The sequence below is a fragment of the Hyaena hyaena genome, unplaced genomic scaffold (assembly GCF_003009895.1).
Source record: "Hyaena hyaena isolate Hyena2069 unplaced genomic scaffold, ASM300989v1 scaffold_9, whole genome shotgun sequence".
In the NCBI taxonomy this organism is placed as follows: Eukaryota; Metazoa; Chordata; class Mammalia; order Carnivora; family Hyaenidae; genus Hyaena; species Hyaena hyaena.
Window position 1 is genome coordinate 2,863,055 of NW_024080641.1, and position 8,251 is coordinate 2,871,305.

Sequence of the window (8,251 nt, forward strand, 5' to 3'; positions counted from 1 at the left end):
ACAAATGTAAAATATTAAACAACAAATAAATAAAATTTTACAATTTTGTAGAAGATTGAAGCCCTTACTGATTATGCTGAAGTCCTCCTTGATGCATATCTCATCAGAGTCTCCTTCCCGAAAAGAAGCACCATCACTTCTGGGTCCTCTGACAGCCTTGCAGGTATTTGCATGCATCTCGTACCCCTGGAAGGTAAATAGTATCTTCAGTCATCCTGGTGACAGTACCCTTGTCTGCCCACCCCAGCCACCCCCACCTCGGTTCTGTTGGGAGCATTGAGCCCAGGGCATTGATCATAATTGGCCCGAGCCAATCGGCTCCATCTCATTCTTCTTGCTTTCTCAGACTCCACGTGGCTGTGTTTGGATATGTGACTCCTCTCCCACCTCCCTCTACCCTCCACCCCACCCCCACCCCCCAGCTCTGGCCAAGATTGCTTAGAGGGTTTCCAAAAAATGTGAATCAATGATCTACCACCACTGTAATGCTGTGTAAAAGACAACCACCAAATCTCCGCGAAATCTATACCAAGGATTGATTGCTCTCGCAGCCGGAGGGAGCCAGCAGTAGCCTAGGGGGCTCTGTTGATCAGATCGGGGCTCACTCGCGTGTCCGGTGCACAACCGCTGCTGAGTGATGGAGACTGGCCCAGGCGGCTAGAGCAACTTGACTCCGCTCCACATGCATCGGTCTCATCTTGTCACAAGCCAGCCTGGGCATGGTGATGACTTTGGAGTGAGTGAGCCCCATCTTGCAAACCCAGTTCAGGCTTCCGTTGGTGTCGCATCTGTTTAATAGCCCTTTGGCCAAAACAAGTTCCGTGGCTAAGCTCAGCATGGGAGGGCACCACAAAGGTCCAAGGCATGGATTCAGGCATAGAGAATAGGGCAGTGTTTGCAAGCTGCCACAGACAACATTTCTGGATGCAAATAGTGAGTCTCTGAAGAAGACAGCCTTTTGCTATTGCTCTTCACCCCCCCCCCACTTGGGACAGTGGAGTGAATACTCGATGGTTAGAGCCGCAGCAACCATATTGTGACCACGAGGCAACCCCAGTGAGGATCCGAGACACTGAGACTCTGAGGACGGCACAGCAGAAGGATATACAAATCTGTCGTGATGTGTCTGAGTTGCACAACCAGCCCTGGGTCACTCGGTCATTGAGTATTCTTTCTTCTTACAGATGAACTCATCCTGATGGATGTAGTTTGATTCCAGAGCTGCTGTGCGTGCTTCTTATTAAGAAATGCTTACCTGTACCCCAGCCTCTACCTCAACACTTGACATTTGTAATTTCCCAAATATAGCCACGACACTCTTTCCTATCCCACATGTTCTTACAATGAGACTTTGGACTTGTCTCCTACTAAGAGTTGGGTTTAGGGGTGTCTGGGTGGCTCAGTTGGTTAAGCATCCGACTTTGGTTCAGGTCATGATATCGCAGTTTGTGGGTTTGAGCTCCACCTCAGGCTCTGTGCCAACAGCTCAGAGCCTGGACCCTGCTTTGGATTCTATGTCTCCCACACTCTCTCTGCCTCTCTCCTGCTTGTGTTCTCTCTCTCTCTCTCAAAAATAAATAAATAAATTTTAAAAATTAAACAAAAAAAAGGAGTTGGGTTTATGGGGTGCCTGGGTGGCTCAGTAGGCTAAGTGTCTGACTCTTGGTTTTGGCTCAGGTCATGATCTCACAGTTTCATGAGTTCGAGCCCCTCATTGGGCTCTGCTCAGGCAGCACAGAGCCTGCTTGGGATTCTCTCTCTCTCTGCCCCTCTGCCACTTGCACTGTCTCTGTCTCTCTCAAAATAAATAAATAAACGTAAAATTAAAAAAGGAAAGAGTTGGGTTTATAGGCACTTTCCCTTTAAATCTGAGAAGGTTTGGGACTATAGCAGAAGTGACTTGTTATTCGCTGAATCGTGTCCCCTCTCACCCAAATTTCTATGTTGACGTCTCAACCCTCAACACCTTGGAGCAAAACCCTACTTGGAAATAGAGTTGTTGTGGTTAAGTTAGTTAAGATGAGATTATAAGGTTATACCGGAGGAGGGTAGGCCTTTAATCCAACGTGATGGGTGTCCTTATTAAAGGTAGATATTTGGACACACACACACACACACACACAGGGAGAATATTATGTGAAGATGAGGGCAGAGGTCAGGATGATGGAACAGAAGCAAAGAACCTCAAAGGTGTTCAGCAAACCATCAGACACTGGGAGAGAGACGGGGGCAGATTATCCCTTCCTCCTGAGGGTTCCCCTTATCAACACCTTGATCTTGGTCTTCTACCCTCCAGAATTTATAAAGTGAGACAACAAATCAGTTTGGGGTCTAAGCCACCCAATTTGCAGTGCTAACTACAGCCCCAGCAAACTACTATGTGTCTCCACATATCTTTTGAGGAGTAGTCATAAAAAGGCAATGTAATATCTGTTTAGCTGTCTTGACACTTGGCCTTTGGAGCTGAGCCGCCATGGAAGGGGCCACCATGTTGGGAGGAAGCGAGAGCGCGTGGAGAGGAGGCTGAGGTCCTGGCCAGCCCCAGCCTCCACCGCCGGATCGTGAGCGAATCCACCTAGACGACACCAGGCCATCCACTGTCTGACCGTGACTGCACCGAGAGGCCCTGAGTATGAGTCCAGTCACTCTACTCGCACACCCAGACTTGTGAACAAAAGGAATGACTATCATTATTTAAGTCACTGCTTCAGGGTAGTTTTGTTTTGCAGCAATAAATAATTGGAACTCTACTTAACTTCCATTCGTCCTTCACATCTCAACTCAAATATCCCTTGCTGAGCCAACCTTTCTTTTCTTTTTTTAACATTTTATTTTTTGAGAGACAGAGAGACAGAGCGTGAGTGGGGGAAGGGCAGAGAGGGAGACACAGAAACCGAAGCAGGATCCAGGCTCCGAGCTGTCAGCACAGAGCGCGACGCGGGCTTGAACCCACGAACTGGGAGATCGTGACCTGAACTGAAATCAGATGCTCAACCAGCTGAGCCGCCCAGGCGCCCTGAAACCTCAGGGTCCGGGCCCACATCTTGGCCTTGTCATTCTGGGCTCCCAGGGCCATGATTCCAGCCCCAGCTATGTATCCCCACTGTTAAAGAAACCCCCAGCGCAACGGCTCTCAACCGGAAGTGACTTTCTTCCACTCCAGCGGAGGCATCCGCCATGTCTGTCGCACTGTGGGGCCCCTGGCGGGTAAAGGCCGCGGTTGCCGCCACACATCCCACAATGCACGGGACAGCGCCCAGCAATGACCTCACCCCAGATGGTAGGCGCGCTCAGGCTGAACACTCCATTTCGGAGGCTCCTCGCGGCCTAGTGAGCACAGTTGGCAACTCCGCCACCTGCCACGTTCCATTCAAAGTCTCCCCTGCGAAGAAATGAGGTGAGTAATGGTACCTACATCGTGGGCTTGTTGTGAGGGTGAAGTGAGATCATGAGATCATGCGCACAGAATGTCGGAAGGAGGGCTTGATGCCTGACACACGCACACTGTTGAAATGTTTCCTATTATGATTGCTGTGGCTACTACTGTTTATAATAATTATCTCTATAATAATATAATTTTATATTTACAGTACTTGTATTATTATGTTTATGATAATTATTATATAATTATATCATTATATATAATATATTGTACATAATGATTATATAATAATAATAATAATTGTTGTTGTTATTATTTATTCTATCAGTCTTGGAGCATCAATTTGCTGCCCCTTGATCTAACTCTGGCCAGTCTTTGAATTTCCCGGCCTCATTTTCCAAAAAAAATTTTTTTAACTTAAAAACATTCTTAATATTCTTTAAATATTTTAAAATATTTTTAATGTTATAAAATATTTTAAAATTAAAACTTTTCTAAACTTTATTTTGAGAAAGCGCGCACATGCTCAAGCACGCAGGGGAGGAGCAGAGAGAGAGGGAGAGAGAATCCCAAGCAAGCAGGCTCCACACTGTCCATGTAGAGGGGGCTCTGACTCACAAACCGCAAGAATGTGACCTGAGCTGAAATCAAGAGTCCCACGCTTACCCAACTGAGCTACCCAGGCGCCCCCTCATTTTCTCTTTTATACCCTTTGATCAGGGAGATTCCCCCTCTCCCCCCCAATAAAAAATGTTTATTAATTTATTTCTGAGAGAGGAGGCCAGGCAGAAAGAGAGGAAGGCAGAGAATCCCAAGCAGGCTCCATGCTGACAGTGCAGAGCCCGACACAGGGCTTGAACTCAGGAACCATGAAATGACGACCTGAGCCAAAATCAAGAGTCAGACACTCAACTAACTGAGCCACCAGGTGCCCCTCTGCTAATGCTTTTTAGCCAACTGTGTGGCACATGGTAAGCAACTGATGGCCTCTGGACCCACTCATTCCATAATCCACTTTTTAGATGCAGATTAGGTCTGAGACATTTTGCTTGTTTTTAAGTAGATTCCCCAGTCAGTGCCCAGCTTGGAGCCCAACCCAGGGCTTGAACTCACGACCCTGAGATCAAGACCTGAGCTGAGGGGCGCCTGGGTGGCTCAGTCGGTTAGGCGCCCAACTTTGGCTCCCGTCATGATCTCACGGTCTGTGGGTTGGAGCCCCACATCGGGCTCTGTGCTGACAGCTCAGAGCCTGGAACCTGCTTCGGATTCTGTGTCTCCCTCTCTCGCTGCCCCTCCCCCGCTCACTCTCTGTCTCGAAAATAAACATTTAAAAAATTAAAAAAAAAAAAGACCTGAGCGGAGATCAAGAGTTGGACACTCAACTGACTGAGCTGCCTGGGCTCCCCGGTCTGAGACTTCAGATCTGTTTGAGTGCTCTTGAACTTCTCCTTCCTCCTACAGCTGTGGCAGCTAAGCTCTTCCTTCAGCAGTTAAGCAAAGGCTGCTGGTGTTCTTTGGACTTTCAGAGCTGTGTGATTTCACAACATTGGTTTACCAGGTGCCAGGCCCGGCCAGGCTACAGAGATACAAAGATGTGTAAGAGTGTCTTACCTCTGCAACTAGATTTTACGGTCAAATATGAGGGTACTAAGGATTCTCAGTTTACTCGTTCAATCCACAAATATATACATATTTTTAATGTTTATTTTTGAGAGAAAGAGACAGAGTGCAAGCAGGGGAGGGGCAGAGAAGGAGATGCAGAGTCTGAAGCAGGCTCTAGGCTCTGAGCTGTCAGCACAGAGCCCCATGTGGGGCTGGAACTCAAAGAAACTGAGCCAAAGTCAGATGCTTATGATTGAGCCCCCCAGGTACTCGGTCCACAAATATTTACTAAACACCCTTGGTGGTAAAAAAAGGATGGGTTTATTCCCACATCCGCCTCTTCCTAGCTGTGTAAACTTGAGAAAACCACTTAACCTCTCTGAATCGGTTTCCTCACCTGCAAAATAGGGATGATAATAAATTCCCGTCTCATCAGAATGTTGTGAGGTGTGAGTTAATACAAGTCTAGCTGGGTAAATGCTTTCTATTTATATCACACATTATAAATGGGGTGGCCCACTGTCCCAATTTGCTTGGAAGTAAGGAATTTTCAGGAACATGGGGTTTTCAAGGCTACAATCGGGAGAGTTCTGGGTACATTGGGATGAGTTGGTCATCCTGATATAATTATACCTGATCAATAATAGTATTTATTATTATAGATGATGATGTCTTACTAAGTATGTGGGGAATGGGTTGCTAGGCCAGACCATGCTTTCAAAGAGCATAGAGTCTGGTAGAAGATGCAAGAGAATTACAAACATAACAAAAAATAATTATTTTTAAAAACATTTTTAAAAATGTTTTATTTCTTTGAGAGAGAGAGAGAGAGAGAGAGAGAGAGACAGCGTGATCAGGGAGGGTCAGACAGAGAGGGAGATACAGAATCCGAAGCAGGCTCCAGGCTCCGAGCCGTCAGCACAGAGCCTGACGCGGGGCTCGAACCCACAAACTGTGAGATCATGACCTGAGCCGAAGTCAGACGCTTAACTGACTGAGCCACCCAGATGCCCCAAGCCAGTCTTCTTTAACATGCAGTGGTCACCCCACTGATTCATTCATTCCGTAAAAGTGAATATGTGTTGTGCTCTGAGTGCAGGGCTGAGTCGGTCGGGGGACTGCCAGCCTGCTCTTGGAAGTGTCTAACAGAGCACCCCCCAACTTTAGTAGGTTATTGGTAAAAAAAAAAAAAAAAAAAAGTAATTCTCCAAGTGAGGTTGCTAGTCCGGTAGCAGCCACATCACCAGAGAGCTTGTTAGACGTGCCAAATTCTCGGGGCGCCTGGGGGGCTCAGTCAGTTTAGGCGCCCGACTTCAGCTCAGGTCATAATCTCGCGGTTCATGAGTTAGAGCCCCGCATCAGGCTCTGGGCTGACAGCTCAGAGCCTGGAGCCTGTTTCAGATTCTGTGTCTCCCTCTCTCTGACCTTCCCCTGCTCACGCTCTCTCTCTCTCTCTCTCTCTCTCTCTCAGAAATAAATAAAAACATTTTTTTAAAAAATGAATAAACATTTTTAAAAAGGCAAATTCCCAGGGCACTGGGTGGCTCAGTCGGTTAAGTGGCCTGTCATCTCCCTTGTCCAGCACCCCGTCCTTCCTGAGTCTCTCCACCCATTGATAGGAAAGCTTATCACTGGGTTGAGCATAAAGCAGACACTCGGTGTTGCTTAAGGGAAGTAGGGATGGCTTGTTCTCGAATCATTTTAGCAATTAAGTCCTACTTCCTGTATGTAGGTGGATTCCCAGTGGCCAGGGCCCTGTCTCCTGATCTGCTTGTCTGCCTGGCTCAGGTGCAGCACAAGTGATGGCCTCAGTATTTCTTTTTTACTTTTTTTTTTAACGTTTATTTTTGAGAGAGAGACAGAGCACGAGCTGGGGAGAGGCAGAGAGAAAGGGAGACACAGAATCCAAAACAGGCTCCAGGCTCTGAGCTGTCAGCACAGAACCCAACGCGGGGCTCGAACCCAAGATCCAGGAGATCATGACCTGAGCCAAAGTCGGATGCTTAATCGACTGAGCCACCCAGGAGCCCCAGTATTTCTTAATATTTACCAAATAATGAAAAGGACAAATGCTTTTAAAACTGTTCCTAGGGTTTAATTTTTTTTAATGTTTATTTTTTAGAGAGAGACGGGGAGAGAGAGAAAGAGAGAGGGAAAGAGTGTTAGCAGGGGAGGGAGGGGCAGAGAGAGAGGGAGACACAGAATCCAAAGCAGGCTCCAGGCTCTGATCATGAGATCATGACCTGAGCTGAAGTTGGACGCTTAAACTCACTGAGCCACCCAGGCGCCCCTGTTCCTGGGGTCTAAATCCTGCCTCTTTAACTGGACCACCATTTCCTGTGGCCAGTGTCTCATCTTCCTTTTTTTTTATGTTTATTTTTTTGAGATAGTGCAAGTGGGGGAGGGGCAGAGAGAGACGGGGACAGAGGATCCAAAGCAGGCTCCACACTGACAGCAGCAAGGCCGACGCGGGGCTCGAAGCCACGAACTGTTGAGATCATGACCTATGCCCAAGACGGAATCTCAACCAACCGAGCCACCCAGGTGCCCTGCCCTCTTCTTTCTTTTGTATCTCCCCAGAGAACAGCACTTAGAAGGCTTTCAAAGTTTGAGACGGAAGAGAAGGAAGTACCTGAATTGTTTCGGAGCCCCATGGTCTTGCTTTTCCAGCTACACTCTTATTTCTCTTAAAATTTTTGTTTATAATATGGAGTAGATGCTTAAAAATCTAACATGCACATCTATTTATATATGTATAAATAGATACATGTATAGAGAGAGAATAGGAACAAAATGAACAGCCATGGTCTTATCACCCAATTGAAGAAAAAATTTCATTTCCTCTAGTTTCCTTGCAAACCCTTCTCCTTTTCATTCCCTTCCATTCTACTTTGCTAAACTTCTTGTGTACCTTGCCCTCAATAAAAAAAAAAAAATCTACAATATATTCCTGTCCCCAAACTGTATATTGTTTCTGGCTGTTTTGAAACTTTGTAAGTAAATGAAAACACATCTGTACCATGGCAACTGAAACTGATTTTTTCAGCTGTATAATATTCCACTGAGTAACTAGCTCATGATTTATCCAGTATCCTGGAGCTAATGATCTTGGATCTACAGGAGAATTGGAAGGATATACACCTCCATATACGCTTCACCTAGTTTTCTTGGACTTCAGCCTCTTACGTCATCGTAGCACATCTGTCAAAACCCTGAAATCAACATCGATACACGGCTGCCAACGCAATTCCGGTCTCCGTGGAGATT